Source organism: Schistocerca gregaria, chromosome 3 (genome assembly GCF_023897955.1).
Source record: "Schistocerca gregaria isolate iqSchGreg1 chromosome 3, iqSchGreg1.2, whole genome shotgun sequence".
NCBI classification, from domain to species: Eukaryota; Metazoa; Arthropoda; class Insecta; order Orthoptera; family Acrididae; genus Schistocerca; species Schistocerca gregaria.
This window is the reverse complement of record NC_064922.1, coordinates 186,245,575-186,261,372: the sequence shown is the minus strand read 5'-3', so window position 1 is coordinate 186,261,372 and position 15,798 is coordinate 186,245,575. Positions and strand designations below refer to the sequence as shown.

General features: G+C 42.9%; 1 protein-coding gene across 4 annotated transcripts in view; it reads left to right on the top strand.

The window, feature by feature from the left end:
* The window catches only part of LOC126355024 (fibronectin type III domain-containing protein 5), a 1,528,277-nt gene that overhangs the window by 776,653 nt on the left and 735,826 nt on the right, over positions 1-15,798 (top strand). For all 4 annotated transcript variants that reach the window (XM_050005171.1, XM_050005169.1, XM_050005170.1 and 1 more), the window contains one exon: positions 11,648-11,751. The gene's annotated coding sequence lies outside the window, so the exon portion shown is untranslated. The remainder of the gene's footprint in view (positions 1-11,647; positions 11,752-15,798) is intronic.

Genomic DNA, 15,798 nt, shown 5'->3' with positions numbered 1-15,798 from the left:
CACCAACTTTCTCCTCCGAATGCGGAATGATTTGTTGACGCCGACGTACATAGGGATAAGCGATCACCATGATAAAATAAGCGAAGTCAGAGCCCGTACGGAAAGATAGAAGTGTTCATGCTTTCCGCGCGCTATACGAGAAAGGAATAGTAGAGAATTGTGAAGGTGGTTCGATGAACACTATGCCAGGCATTTAAATGTGATTTGCTGAGTATCCATGTAGATGTAGATATAGACCGGTTCATCACTTAAGGCTGACTGTTGAACGGCGCTTAGTTTAACCTATAAACCAATTTGAGCACAAAATACTTGAATCTGTATGCACTTAAGTTTGTAAACCATAATAACATTAAATGCTTAATATTCACTGTCAGTATAAGTAATTAATTTCTATAAGTTAATTATACAGTTAGCGTGGTGGCTGATGTTTTAATCAGAAACTACCAACACATTTACTTACAAGAATATTATAATGCACAAAAGTACGCAAAACTTCACTTCACCGTAATGATATGAAAATAGTTAACTAGCTGAACGTAATTTAAACAACCTGCATTGGTATTTGAAAAACAATTGCATTCCGTCACAAGCAAAAGCAAATATACGTTTTCACTGATTTTTGCCACCACAGTGTCTATGGTTTATAATAGACATTTTGGTATATTATCTTAGACGTCAACTTCTTCGCATAGTTCCCATCAAGATGATATTTTAAATGTGGAAAGCTATATATTTATCCTTACGATTCATTAGCATCTTTTGATGTTGGAAACTGCTTAAAATTTTCTTTACTGACGACTGAATGTGGTAAAGGATGTTATTAGAAGGAAACAAACGTGGAACCGCTCATACTTCATGAATAAAAACACGTAGATCACTATCCTATAAATAATGAAATAATTACTGCACAGGAAAGAATACCTTAAACCACTTCGTATTTTAGTCGGTAGGTGACAGCACCGGTGAATACAGTTTCTAGCACATGATCGCATGCTATTTTGTTTCATAGTATCACTGCTAGGTAGCATATTCTTACACCTGCCTTGCTGTAACTTTGGCGCGCTGCCAACTGATAAAACGCAAAGTGATTTTGAGCAGACGCTAACGATATCCATACGTATATCGTTACAGATAGCCATGTTAGACGCTACAATTCGGAGCTGTCTAGAGGTAGAGGGTTGCAACTTGTGTCAGAAAAATGGGAAATCCGACCGAGTAATAATCATGACACGTAATAACTGTTACTGAGAACAGAATGAAAGTTTGGAAGCATTACCCTTCAGAAGGCTCTCGCACATAGCTTAAAATATTTCCTCTAGTTTTGAAATAGTCAGCATTCATAAAATGATATTTTCAACCGTAAATAACCGTCATCTCGACGTTCAGCAAAAGGTTGGAATCACATGACATGTAAACACAGCAACATAAATCCGAAAAATGTAAATACAGACGTCATCGAACTAACATAGGGGACGCTTCCTTCTACTGTTTTCACGACGATCGGTACTTTGGTTGCTTGTTGTTTCCGGTTTACAATCGCTTTCGTTCCGAAGATACTTCAGATGTATTTTATGCACGCCACTGTCTTTGAAGGCCTGTTGACGGTAGACAGCCGGCTCCGAAGTAAATAAACAAAACTGGAACACTCGCAGCTTTATCTTTTCATGATTAAAGAACGTTCCTCTTGCAGCAGCCAGAAACTCCTTTCTTCTGCCATTAAAATAAACAAAATGACCCCCTACAAACGAGGATAAACTCTGGTAATCAGATTTGACAGCTCGTAGTTCTTTCCGAATAACGGCGCCTTTGTCGGTACGCTACGCTGTAAATGAGATCCCTGGAGCACGTGACCGAGATAACTTAATCCCATTTAGAAAGTTACTTCGGCTCGTTGTCTGAAATCCGTCTGCTGTGCGATAGTGCCATATCTAGTGCACATTGAACGAAATGTTGTGTGTTTCGAAAAGATAATTCCGATTTCACAAGGGTATAGTCCATCTCCTATATCAATGGAGACAAAAACTTGCCGTGAATTTTAAATAGCAATAGAAAACTTGTAGTTTTAAACAAACTATCCGATTTCACTTCTTTTACATTAATTAGCCATTTTACTGGTAACTTTAAGAAATAAATTAACGAGCCAATTTTTTAAGCATTTTCATTTATACCAACACGCGATTTCTGCTTTCGCCCAACTTCAGCTCGTCGGATAAATATTTAACTCTTCAATTTGCACTTCGCTAAAAACGTCGACTGCAATTTGAATGCTCCAGCTACCAGGTACAAATTAACAACTTGTTTTCTACTACTCTTCGTGAACTGTGTATTTACGATATATTATTCATTATACGTACTTACGTTTCTGCTTATTATTGTTCTTATTTTCCACATTTGTAAGGGTGGTGGAAAAGCATTTTCTTTATCCATGTTTGCCTAACACGCAAATTCATGTCAATTGTTAAAGTTACACTTTGCTTACATTTTCTTAAAGTACTGTTGAAGTCAGTTGGGTGCATACATCAAATATTTTTAATATAAGCTTCTGAATCGCTAAAAACTGAAATTTCTTAGGATGCAGTGTACTGTGCAGCAGTGACTTGTAACCAACTATATTCGATATTACAACAATAATACTACATATTTTATGTAAAAGAATTAATATTTCAGATTTTAATCACTGTTAACCAATTTGACATATTTTAATGAATGTATAAAAACAGAGTAACTGAGGTACATGATGTAGGACTACTATATACTCTGGGTATGCTCACATTAAATATGACAACGAAAATATATCGTCTTTTATTCATTAACAATATTATATTTTTTTGGACTCTGCTTTGTTTATATTGTGTAAATAAATTATTGGAAGCTCCTGAGCAACATTTTGTTGAGTAATTCTGTTTGGTCATTTAGAATGACATTTTGGGTTTTACATTTGTGAGAGTAAGTTTATATCTTTGACAAGGATGTGCATACAACCTTGGCGTACAATAACGTTCTGGATCAATGCTTTCATTTACGTTTTGCAAATTTTCAATGTGCCCTCCAGCAGATGTAGATGAAAGGGTCCTGTAGCCACCTTTCAATATATAAACTAGCCTGTTGAATTCCCATTGTTTTCCCAGAATTTTGTAATAAGGTATGCATTAACGTAGAAAATGAAAACGAACAATATCACCTTCATGGAAGAATTAACATATTATCCCAAATAACGTAGAAGAACGGCTGGAATATTTATTCTGATTTAAGTACAGGTATCAGCAGTCAGACAATAAATCTCAAGCAAGGTGCTCAATATGTAAGGCACCTGGAGCTCAAAAAATGTTTATCTGTAATTTCGGTATCCACTGTAACTCGTCCAGTAATTCAAAGTTTTATACGTATTTCACCCCGGTTTCCCACAAACGAACCGTGTTGCCCTGTAACCTGTAATTCTTTTTATTATAGCGTGTATATATGCGAGAATATGCAGACGGTCGTAATTGTTTCTTTCATATATAAAATGAGTTTATATTCTTTTGATAATTTTATTTGATCGGTGAATGTCCTCTGAGCTCTCGCGTGACAGATACGAGAGGTAAAACTTCGATCGCGCTGTAGTAAGTTCACATTGTGGTCGTCACAATATTCTTCCGCTGTGAAACAGCAAAAAAATTTTGATCTTTGTAGCTTCGTAATGGCTACAAAGGTCTTTTAACTACTTTTCATGCAAATGACGATTAAGAAACACACAGGCGTACAAGCAAGCGTGCATATAGGTGAGTGTGCAGATATGCAGTTGCCTGTATGTATGTGTGTGTGGGTGGAGGGAGCGGGAGATTTGCTCAACGGTTTCTGTATCCAGCTGGTACGGGAAACAGACAGAATGTCAATACCTAGACTCGCTCTTTTCGGAATAAACACTGAGAAATAGTGCAATTGCTTCCCACTTTCGATAGCGCTCGTTAGATTATTGTTAGTTTCCCCTGTCCCATTAAGTCAACATTGCAGTCGAAGATAAGTACAAAGTAAATGGCATCCTTCTTTCATGGGTGATGTGCATTGTATATACTGCTCCGACAATTTACTCGATAGTTAGTGCAGCTGTAACAGGCAAAAGTATGAAGTGAGCGTAAAATTGCACTTGAAGACGAAACTTTCGATACAACCAAAGATTTCAGGCTGCAATATACACACATCAACAAATGTTTTGCAACACCAATTTATTTCGAAGTTCATTGCAAATGAAACAGAATTTGGCTCTGAGGAATGCTTATAGTTTGTAACGACAAAATCAACCGTGCTTTACTTTCGGCTGAAATGCTGAAATCGAGCGTGGTATTCAATCCATATGTGACTATTATGGTAACAATGTATCAGTGTATAAAGAACGTCAGGCCTGACTTCCCGATCGGTACAGCAACACATCTGCACGAGATGCTGGGGTCCTGCAACACGTTGATTGATATGTGTAGATACGGTCAAGAGCATATCGTATACAAGGATCAAAAGAAAGCAACATTTTATGAAACTTCCTGGAAGATTAAAACTGTGTGCCCGACCGAGACTCGAACTCGGAAAGTTTGAAGGTAGGAGACGAGGTACTGGCAGAAGTACAGCTATGAGTAGCGTAACTGAGTCGTGCTTCGGTAGCTCAGTTGGTAGAGCACTTGCCCGCGAAAGCAAAGGTCCCGAGTTCGAGTCTCGGTCGGGTAGACAGTTTTAATCTGCCAGGAAGTTTCATATCAGCGCACACTCCGCTGCAGAGTGAAAATCTCATTCTGGAAACATTTTATGAACTCAAACTGGCATTTAATTTTGTTATATCAGGACCACAGACATTCACAACTGCCTCTAGGACGTCATGTGTGAACTGATCAAGGTTGTGATTACGCTGGGAATTTAACGAGTAGCGTGAGGCTGCGTTTGCATATGGTGTTATTCACGAGAGAACATGAACTGTAGCAATATCGTGCTAAGGCCTCTTATCAGAGGGCGGGTTTAATTGGCTGTGGCCAAGTTTTGTAGCAGTAGCCGCAGAAGAAGAACCAAAAGAGCAAAAACATTATTGTAGTTATCCCGCATTGCCAGAACAGAGACTTCCCACTATTATTTCAATTAATTTTGATTTGTCGTAAAATCTTTATTAACCAAGATCGCTTATAGGGAATGGGTAACTATCTTCGACGGTTACATTCTGATCTGAAGACGACCGGAAACGATCGAAATTAAATGTAAAATGCAGACTTTTCGTGGACTGGCCACAAGGCCTAACACTTGTCTCTACTGTTGCGTGGTCCAGTTCAGTGAGAAGGGGAGACAGCAATAAGTAAATTAGGCATTAGATTCGGGTTATTCAGAAAAATAACTTTCGTTTGATATGCATCTGGACATTATCAAACTGTTAATTTTCAAGTATCCTGTATCGAACTACACTGAAGCGCCAAGGAAACTGCTATAGGCATGCAAATTCAAGCAAAGAGATATGTAAACAGTCAGAATAGGGCGCTGCGGTCGGCAACGCCTATGTAAGGCAACACGTGTCTGGCGCATTTGTTAGGTCGGCTACTGCTGCTACAACGGCGGGTTATCAAGATTTAAGTGAGTTTGAACGTGGTGTTATAATGGGCATACGAGTGATGGCACGCAATCTCCGAGGTAGCGATGAGTGGGGATTTTCCCGTATGACCATTTCACGAGTGTACCGTGAATGTCAGGAATCCGGTAAAACATCCGATCTCCAACATCGCTGCGGCTGGGAAAAGCTACTGCAAAAACGAGACCAACGACGACTGTAGAGAAGCATTCAACCTGACAGAAGTGCAACCCTTCCGCAAATTGCTGCAGATTTCAATGCTGGGCCATCAACAAGTGTCAGAGTGCGAACCATTCAACGAAGCACCGTGGATATGTCCGCTCCCGGTAACAGTGGTTAGCGGGGCAGAATGTCAATCCTAAGGGCCTGGGTTCGATACCGGCTGGGTCGAAGATTTTCTCCGCTCAGGGGCTGGGTGTTGTGTTGTCCTAATTATCATCATCATTTCATCCCCATCGACGCGCAGGTCGCCGAAGTGGCGTCAATTCGAAAGACTTGCACCAGGCAAACGGTCTACCCGACGGGAGGACCTAGTCACACATTTATCATTGATATGAGCTTTCGGAACCGAAGGCCAAATTGTGTAGCTTTGATGACTGAGATCCTGTACGCCGTTAAGTACGTCACTCCTGAGCCCGTCGATTTCATATTCGCTTGACAGTGTTGGGAAAGTGCCTAACATGATCAGTGATATAGCCACGGTAGGCCACGATCCCGCCACTGCTGAATTTCCGACAAGTGCTGGTAAATTTTTCTTCTTGTTACATGACGCATACAGCGAATTCTCAAAAACTGCAACATTCAGTTGCGGTACTGAATAAGAAACCCACTGTGTAATCTTTCCTTATATGTAGATGATCTTGCCCGTACTAGTTTGTACAGTTGAGGTGAAATGTTAATCTGCATCAATTTGCACGTAAATTCTCAAGTCACTCTGTGGTACAATGTGAGGGGTACCTTGTAACAGGTAACAGTCATTCCGTTTCCTGTTCCTACCTGTAAGAAATCTAGCAGTGCGCCTCTGAAATGCTTCGATGTCACTCGCACAATTGTCAAGGATGGGTCGCACTAATTTTCGGAGTCTCCTTTATAGATGAGGTATGTTTCCCAAGAATTCTCCCAATGAACCTAAACCGACCATTCGCACTCCCTGCTAACTACATTACGTGCTCGTTCCATTTCATATCGCTTTGCAGCACGGGCCTACGCAAGTAAAAGCCTAGCACCACAGGACAAAACCTGCATCTGAACGTTAGGGGATAGTTTTTCCTATTCGTCTACCTTTAGAGCAAACTTCCATTCATCACACCAATTAGAAATACTGTCTAATATAAATCACCTTGTATCCTTCTACAGTCATTCCTTGACCACACTTTCCCGTACAGTACACCGTCATCGTCAAATACCCGCAGATTGCCTCTCTCGCTGTCCGCCAGAAGGTTTGTGTATGTAAAGAACAAGTGTTAAATCCGGCCTAGCTTTCTCGGATTGCTAGACAACATTCAAACAAATAGTATTAATGGGTTTTATTACAAAATGAAAAAATACAAACAAATCAAGCAAAGAGCGATAGACAAAATAAGAAATCTCTTCAGTATAACAATTCCCAAGCCCATGTTACATAGACAGCACAAGTAAGTGATTAGAGTTGACGCTTCTATCCACGTTGCTAGTCTTGAAGCTGCTGTACGGTCGTGGACAAATCGAGCGAGACCCCTCGCCTTTCCTTTTTGCAGGTCCGCACAGCTTTGAAGTCTGCTACACAGCATAACAGGCAAGGCGACGAAGTGCTACCAACATACTATGGACCGGCGTGAAATTGAAAAACCATCCGAATTTTGTCAGACTGTTTCCAATCATGTGTAAGACCATATTAATGCTGATTAGTGTGTTAAATACAACACATAAATATAAGAGGTAGATGAAAGAAGAAACGCTAATTAGTATGAACAGTACTAATAAAAATTAATTTCAGCTTATCGAGATAGCATAACTGTTTTAGTAAGACATAGTACCCCAGATCGTTACGAATTAGCAAAATACACTCCTGGAAATGGAAAAAAGAACACACTGACACCGGTGTGTCAGACCCACCATACTTGCTCCGGACACTGCGAGAGGGCTGTACAAGCAATGATCACACGCACGGCACAGCGGACACACCAGGAACCGCGGTGTTGGCCGTCGAATGGCGCTAGCTGCGCAGCATTTGTGCACCGCCGCCGTCAGTGTCAGCCAGTTTGCCGTGGCATACGGAGCTCCATCGCAGTCTTTAACACTGGTAGCATGCCGCGACAGCGTGGACGTGAACCGTATGTGCAGTTGACGGACTTTGAGCGAGGGCGTATAGTGGGCATGCGGGAGGCCGGGTGGACGTACCGCCGAATTGCTCAACATGTGGGGCGTGAGGTCTCCACAGTACATCGATGTTGTCGCCAGTGGTCAGCGGAAGGTGCACGTGCCCGTCGACCTGGGACCGGACCGCAGCGACGCACGGATGCACGCCAAGACCGTAGGATCCTATGCAGTGCCGTAGGGGACCGCACCGCCACTTCCCAGCAAGTTAGGGACACTGTTGCTCCTGGGGTATCGGGAGGACCATTCACAACCGTCTCCATGAAGCTGGGCTACGGTCCCGCACACCGTAGGACGTCTTCCGCTCACGCCCCAACATCGTGCAGCCCGCTCCAGTGGTGTCGCAACAGGCGTAAATGGAGGGACGAATGGAGACGTGTCTTCTTCAGCGATGAGAGTCCCTTCTGCCTTGGTGCCAATGATGGTCGTATGCGTGTTTGGCGCCGTGCAGGTAAGCGCCACAATCAGGACTGCATACGACCGAAGCACACAGGGCCCAAAACCCGGCATCATGGTGTGGGGAGCGATCTCCTACACTGGCCGTACACCTCTGGTGATCGTCGAGGGGACACTGAATATTGCACGGTACATCCAAACCGTCATAGAACCCATCGTTCTACCATTCCTAGACCGGCAACGGAAATTGCTGTTCCAACAGGACAATGCACGTCCGCATGCATCCCGTGCCACCCAACGTCCTCTAGAAGGTGTAAGTCAACTACCCTGGCCAGCAAGTTCTCCGGATCTGTCCCCCTTTGAGCATGTTTGGGACTGGATGTAGCGTCGTCTCACGCGGTCTGCACGTCCAGCACGAACGCTGGTCCAACTGAGTCGCCAGGTGGAAATGGCATGGCAAGCCGTTCCACAGGACTACATCCAGCATCTCTACGATCGTCTCCATGGGAGAATAGCAGCCTGCATTGCTGCGAAAGGTGGATATACACTGTACTAGTGCCGACATTGTGCATGCTCTGTTGCCTGTGTCTACGTGCCTGTTGTTCTGTCAGTGTGATCATGTGATGTATCTGACCCCAGGAATGTGTCAATAAAGTTTCCCCTTCCTGGGACAATGAATTCACGGTGTTCTTATTTCAATTTCCAGGAGTGGTATTATGCGCGTTCGACTGCAAAACGGTCTGTGTCAACATTCAGACCAGTCTAACTGGATTACCGTTGCTGACGTACCATGAGAGTGTGCAAATTTAGCAGTGCGTGAAGATTCATGACGAAATTCAGTTAAAAATCATTCAGTGTCACATTTAAGAATTTCATTCTTACTACTGCCAACATTTTCAGCTTCTGTCAATGACTGAATTAAGTTAAGTGTGGCACTGAATGATTTTTAACTGAATTTCCTCATGAATCTTCACGCATTGCTAAATTTGCACACTTTCGTGGTAGGTCAGCAACGGTAATCCAGTATGACTCGTCTGGACGTTGACGCAGACCGTTCGCGGCCGAATGCGCATAATATTTTGCTAATTCTTAACTATCTGGGGTACTTTGTCTTACTAAAACAGTTTTGCTATCTCGATAAGCTGAAATTCATTTGTATTAGTACAGTTCATACTAATTAGCGTTTCTTCTTTCATTTATATCTTACATTTACTTGTTGTGTTTAACACACTAATCAGCATTAATATAGTCTTACACATGATTGAAAACAGCCTGACAAAGTTCACATTGTTTCTCAATTTCACGCCCGTGCGTAGTATGTTGGTAGCATTTCGTCGCCTCGCCTGTTATGCTGTGTATCAGGCTTTAAAGCTGTGCGGATCTGCATAACGAAAAGGCGAGGGGTCTCACTCGTTTTGTCCACGACTGTACAAATGGTCTGTGACAAGTCGGGTGCGGAGCTTATATCTTCTTCACCTAGCTGACACTGCAGTCACGTTGTCGTCCTGGAGCAGGGTCAGTCAGGCCATTGGCTGAACTCTTCTCACAGCCATCTCTTCTCTGTCGTTCCCGACTGGCGTGCCGACGCTTTGACTTTACGCCGTAACAACAAGAACGGACCTACGATTTCTCCCTATGGCATTCATGACGATACAATTGTCTCTGATGTACCTTCATCTTCTAGGATAACGTTCTGGGTTTTATTACTTAAAAAGCCTCCAGGCACTCACATGTCTCAGAATCTATTCCATATGCTCAGACCTTCGTTAACATTCTGAGTGTGGCGCCATGTATAACCCTTTGTGGAAATCTAGGAATATGAATTCTGCCTATCGCCCTATCCATGGTTCGAAGGATGTCATGAGAGAAAACGGCAAGATAGTTCCACAAGAGCGGTGCCTTCTAACTCTGTGCTGATTTGTAGAAAGAAGTTTTTCTGTCTCCAGTAATTTATTAGAAATGAGCTTAAAATATTCTCAACTGATTCTCTGTAATTTTGTCGGTCCCTTCTTTTATCTTTCTTGCATAGGAGTCACCTGCTCTCTTTCACACTCTTTTGGAACTCTGCGTGGGACGAGACACACGCAAAGAAAGTAATGGCCAATTACGATTTCATGCCGACGGGGTGACGCATTTCTTTTGAACTCTTTCATTCCCTCCTCAAAAAAATGGTTCAAAGAGCTCTGAGCACTATGGGACTTAACTTCTGAGGTCATCAATCCCCTAGAACGTAGAACTACTTAAACCTAAATAACCTAAGGACATCACACACATCCACGCCTGAGGCAGGATTCGAACCTGCGACCGTAGCTCGGCCAACCCGGCCGGCATTTCCTCCTCGAGCCCAACTTACCTGTGTATATTTCCTCGACACAGGAGTCATTGCGTGTGTACGATCGTGATCCTGCTATGTCATTTTTTTTAAAGCGAAATTTGAAGTTTCAGTTTTCCTTTGGCTGTCCTCTGTCGCCACCCCAGTATGGTCCACGAGTGACTGAACAGAAGCTTTCGATCCTCTTCGTAATTTTACGTAGGCCCAGAATTTATTCGGATTCTCGAGATGATCCTTCGCCGAGATATGACGGTGGCAGTTGTATGCTTCGCGCGTCGATCTTTTGTATAGATGAACCAATATCTACTGACTATTGTACATTCATCCATGTAGTTCACTTCGCGCCATTTTGACTTTTGTTGCATGCCATCTCCAAGCCGTTGCAATTTCCTAGACTTTACAGTATCTGCAGAATATACAACTCACGTTGTCAAAGAGAGTAAAACAATTTTTTTTGTGATTTTATTTCAGAACTGAAAAGTAAAGTATAGAAATAATATTTGTCCATTCTAAAATAATAATAATAATAATAATAATAAAAGCGTGGCGTGAAAAAAGATACCTTTAAAGTGTTGTATTTGGAATATATTTTTTGTAACATGATTTTGTAGTAAACTGCTTAGTACGATAGAGAACTTAATCAGCAGAAACTGATTTCTTCCACATAACAAATTAATCGTTTGTACCCCTCAGCGTTGATCGTCCGCAGCTCGTCGTGCGGTAGCGTTCTCGCTTCCCACGCCCGGGTTCCCGGGTTCGATTCCCGGCGGGGTCAGGGATTTTCTCTGCCTCGTGTGATGTCCTTAGGTAAGTTAGGTTTAAGTAGTTCTTAGTTCTAGGGGACTGATGACCATAGCTGTTAAGTCCCATAGTGCCCAGAGCCATTTGAACCATTTGCAGCATTGATCACGGTAAAACTGAAAAATCGGCTCGCCCTGTTAGCAAGCTAAACCTTCTGAGTAATGAGGTGGTATTTGTGTTTGTAGGTTCGGTGTCTGCAGTGAGGATGCCCCGTGTCCACCATTGAGACGAGCGATGAGACCCCAACCACCGCTGTATGGTTCTGCCAGCTAGCTGTGCGCATTACAAGGTAGGCAACTTCCCTTCTCTAACTACAAGCAATTGTCTGAGCTGAAGAGGGTGTGTGACATTGCCTGTGGAGGCTTCAGCGTTTATGAGGCTTTTCGTTGAAAACTGGGTGTTAACCAACTAACTTAGTTATTCTGATTTCGCAGAACATATTTATTTATTTATTTTCTGTTTATAGATTTCTTTATCCTGGCAAAATTTGGAACACAAGGCATTCTACATGTTTTACATAACATTCATTACGACTGGCCTGTTGTAAGTCGATATAGACTGAAACATTTAGAAATTACTATTACGTAAATAGCGCAGATAAATCACCAGAATAGGTATTTCTCCTATACTACGAAGGGCAGAAGGGAAAAAAAGTCACAGCTTACTTCCTTTCATGGAAAACAGAATAACAGACAAATTATAGGCAAGTGAATTTAAAATGTGAGCGCTAGCAGTAATGGACATAGCAGAAGGGATGGATGAGGTAAAGAAAGCTGACTGAACTCGAATAATGGAAACAGGGGGAAAGCAAGTGGCGTGACTGAATGATAAATGAAAAGAGAAAGATGCGTAACTGGGAAAAGACGGGAGAATTAGTTTCAATATTTCAAAGAGGAAAGCCAGGCATATACGTCAATGTATTGGAAAAAAGTTGTGAGGTTGACAAAAGGAAGGGCTTCACCAACATGTCAAATGCAAGAACGCACAGAATTGTACTCAGAATACAGGATAACCTGTTCCAGAGGTGGAGAGCAGTGACAACGAAGGTGTTTGCGAATGTTTTTGTTTTCTGGATGCCAATAGCTAGCATATTAGGTAACAGATAGTTTGCGTTTCGATTAAGATGAAATGACAGTTACTTAATCTATGATACGAGATAAGGACGTGTATACGGGCTGAAGAGTCAGCGATATGTGGAAGACAACCAACCAATCTTGGCGAATGAAACTGTGACGTGGTCAAGTAGGCAGTTGTTGCAGATGTAACGCACACAAGTGGTCAAGTTACATCAAATGGTATACACTGAAGTGAGAAAAGTCATGGGACAGCGGTATGCACAAGCACAGACCGTGGTAGAATCACGTACACAAGACATAAGGCTTAGTTGTCATTTGTGCTCATCCACTTCATATGAAAAGGTTTATGAAAGCGGAATAGTAGTTGGAACTGGACACATGGAAAATTCGCTTTCGGAAATCTATAGGGAATTCATTATTCTGAGATCCACAGTGTGCCGAGAGTAGCAACTTTCAGCCATTACCTTGCACCTTGGACAACGCTGTGGCCGACGGCCTTCACTTAACGACCGAGAGCAGTGAAGTTTTCTTCAGGTCGTCAGTGCTATGAGACAAGCAACACTTCGTGAAATAACCGCAGATATCAACGTAAGACGTACGACGGAAGTTTCCGTTTGGACAGTGCGGCGTAATGTGGCGTTAACGGGCTGTGGCAGAAGACGACGACGCGAGGGTCTTTGCTAACTGCACAACATTGCCTGTAGCGCCTCTTCTGGATTCGTAACCATATCGGTTAGGCCCTAGACCACTAGAAAAGCGTGGCCTGCTCAGATGAGCCTCGATTTCAGTTAATAAGAGCTGATGGTAGGGTTCGAGTCTGGCGCAGACCCAATGACGCCAAGCACCCAAGTTGCCAAAAAGGCATTGCGTAAGTTAGTAGCGGCTCCAAAACAGTGCAATGGGCTGGGTCCTCTGATTCCGCTGAACCGTGTGCTTCGATCATAGTCTTAGAAAATGGTAATGTTCGGCCATTGGAGACCATTTTCCGTCATTCATCGACAATTGTTCGAAGTTGGTTTGAAAAACCTTCTGGACAATTCGAGCGAATGATCAGGCCACCCGGATCGCTCAACACTAATCTCATTCAGCATTTAGGAGACGTAATCGAGAAACCAGGTCCTGCACAAAATCCTGCACTGACAACACTGTCGCAATCATGGACGGCCAAAGAGGCAGCATGGCTCAGTATTTCTGCAGGGCACTTCCAACGCCCTGTTGTGTCGCATTCGGGAGGACAACGGTTCAATCCCAAGTCCGGCTATCCTGATTTTGGTTTTCCGTGATTCCCCTAAATCACTCCAGGCAAATGCCGGCATGATTCCTTTGAAAGGGCACGGCCGACCACTTCCCCGTCCATCCTCGATGAGCCCGATGACCTCGCAGTTTGGTCTCTTACCCCAAAACAACCAAACCCAACGCATGTTGTGAATGCCATATCAGGTTTCTGCAATATGCATGGCTAAAGGAGGCCCGACAGTGTATTAGGAGGGATCCTTCGATCTATCGCCTCAGTGTAGAGCTTTCACTACTCACACCGTGCTGGAGTACATAGCAACAGTGAAGATTCCGCACAACGTGTGATTCCTCAACTTTACACTTCATTTCCTGTGGAAATGGGTTCCAAAGCTTCAGTAGGTCATAGCGAAAAGTGGAAATTTTTCTGCATATGGAGATCGTACTTTCTGTCCAGGTGAGTGCTCGGCCAAAACATACACCCAAGTTCTTCACTGTTTCCGGTATTACATCGAGAGTAACAGGGGACAACTTTTTGCAGAAGTCAGAGGTAATTAAATTTTGATAGAATCATTTCTTGGCTGTTTACTTCTTCTCGAATGATCTGCAGATGTATATTCCTTTATAGCAAATTCCAAAACGTGTAACATTGTTGCTTCTACCACCTCGCCAAGAATGGCGCAGGAGTATTGCCAGAAGACTATGACACTAATATAATTTTCTTTTCGGACGTTTTTATATGTCTTCCCCCCCCCCTTACCACACTCACATTATCAAAACACTTTTTGCGCATATAATAAGTACGAGGGTCAGTCAAAAAGTAATGCCTCCTATTTTTTTTTCTACGTTTAATTGTCAGGAAATTTAAATGCAATTACATAGGTTGAAAACCACAACATTGAGGATCATTTTGTCATTTTTCAATGTAATCTCCGCCCATCTCTACAGTTTTGGTCCATCTTTGAACAAGGGCATGTATCCCAGCACGGTAAAAATCACAGCTCTGCTTCCTAAGTCATTGACGCACGGATGTTTTGACGGCCTCCTCATCTTCAAAATGAATCCCACGATGAGCTTCTTTTAGTGGCCCGAACAGATGGAAGTCTGATGGTGCCAGGTCAGGGCTCTATGGGGGATGAGGCAAAACTTCCCATCCAATTTTGACAATCTCGTCAGAGGTGTGACGACTGGTGTGTGGTCTTGCATTGTCATGCAAAAGAAGAACATCTGCCATTGATTTTGTTGGGCGAACTCGCTGAAGACGTGCTTTAAGTTTTTGAGGGTTGTGACGTATTGAACAGAATTTATTGTGCATCCCTGCTCCAAAAAATCAACCAGAATCACACCCTCTGTATCCCAGAAAACTGTTGCCATAACTTTCCCTGCCGATCGCACAGTTTTGAATTTTTTCTTCCTCGGCGAGCTTGTGTGACGCCACTCCATTGACTGCCTCTTTGATTCGGGTTCAAAAAAATGCACCCATGTTTCGTCCCCGGTCACAATTTTTTTCAGAAACTCATCTCCCTACAAACGGAAGCGCTGCAAGTGTTGGGAGGCTATTGTTTTCCTTGCCTCTTTATTCTGATAGGTTAACATTCTTGGAACCCACCGTGCACAAACTTTTGAGTACCCCAATTGTTTAATAATCGTGATCACACTGCCTTTACTAAGAGAAAAAATGCGACACACTTCATCTGCAGTCACCCGACGGTCACCACGAATGATGTCATCAACTTGCTGAATGTTGTGTGGAGTCACTGCACTCACCGGCCTGCCGCTCCGCTTTTCGTCAGTCAACGGTGTTTGCCCTTCAGCTTCCTTACAACAACGAACCCATCGTCTAACAGTGCTGACATCCACTGTCACAACACCATACACCTTCTTCAGTCTTTCATGAATGCGTATGGGCGTTTCACCTTCTGCATTCAAGAATTCAATCACACAACGCTGTCTCAAACGAACATCGATGTCGGCCATCTTACAAACTTCTGCTGTGCTGCCACCTGTTGACACAGAAAGTTACTACT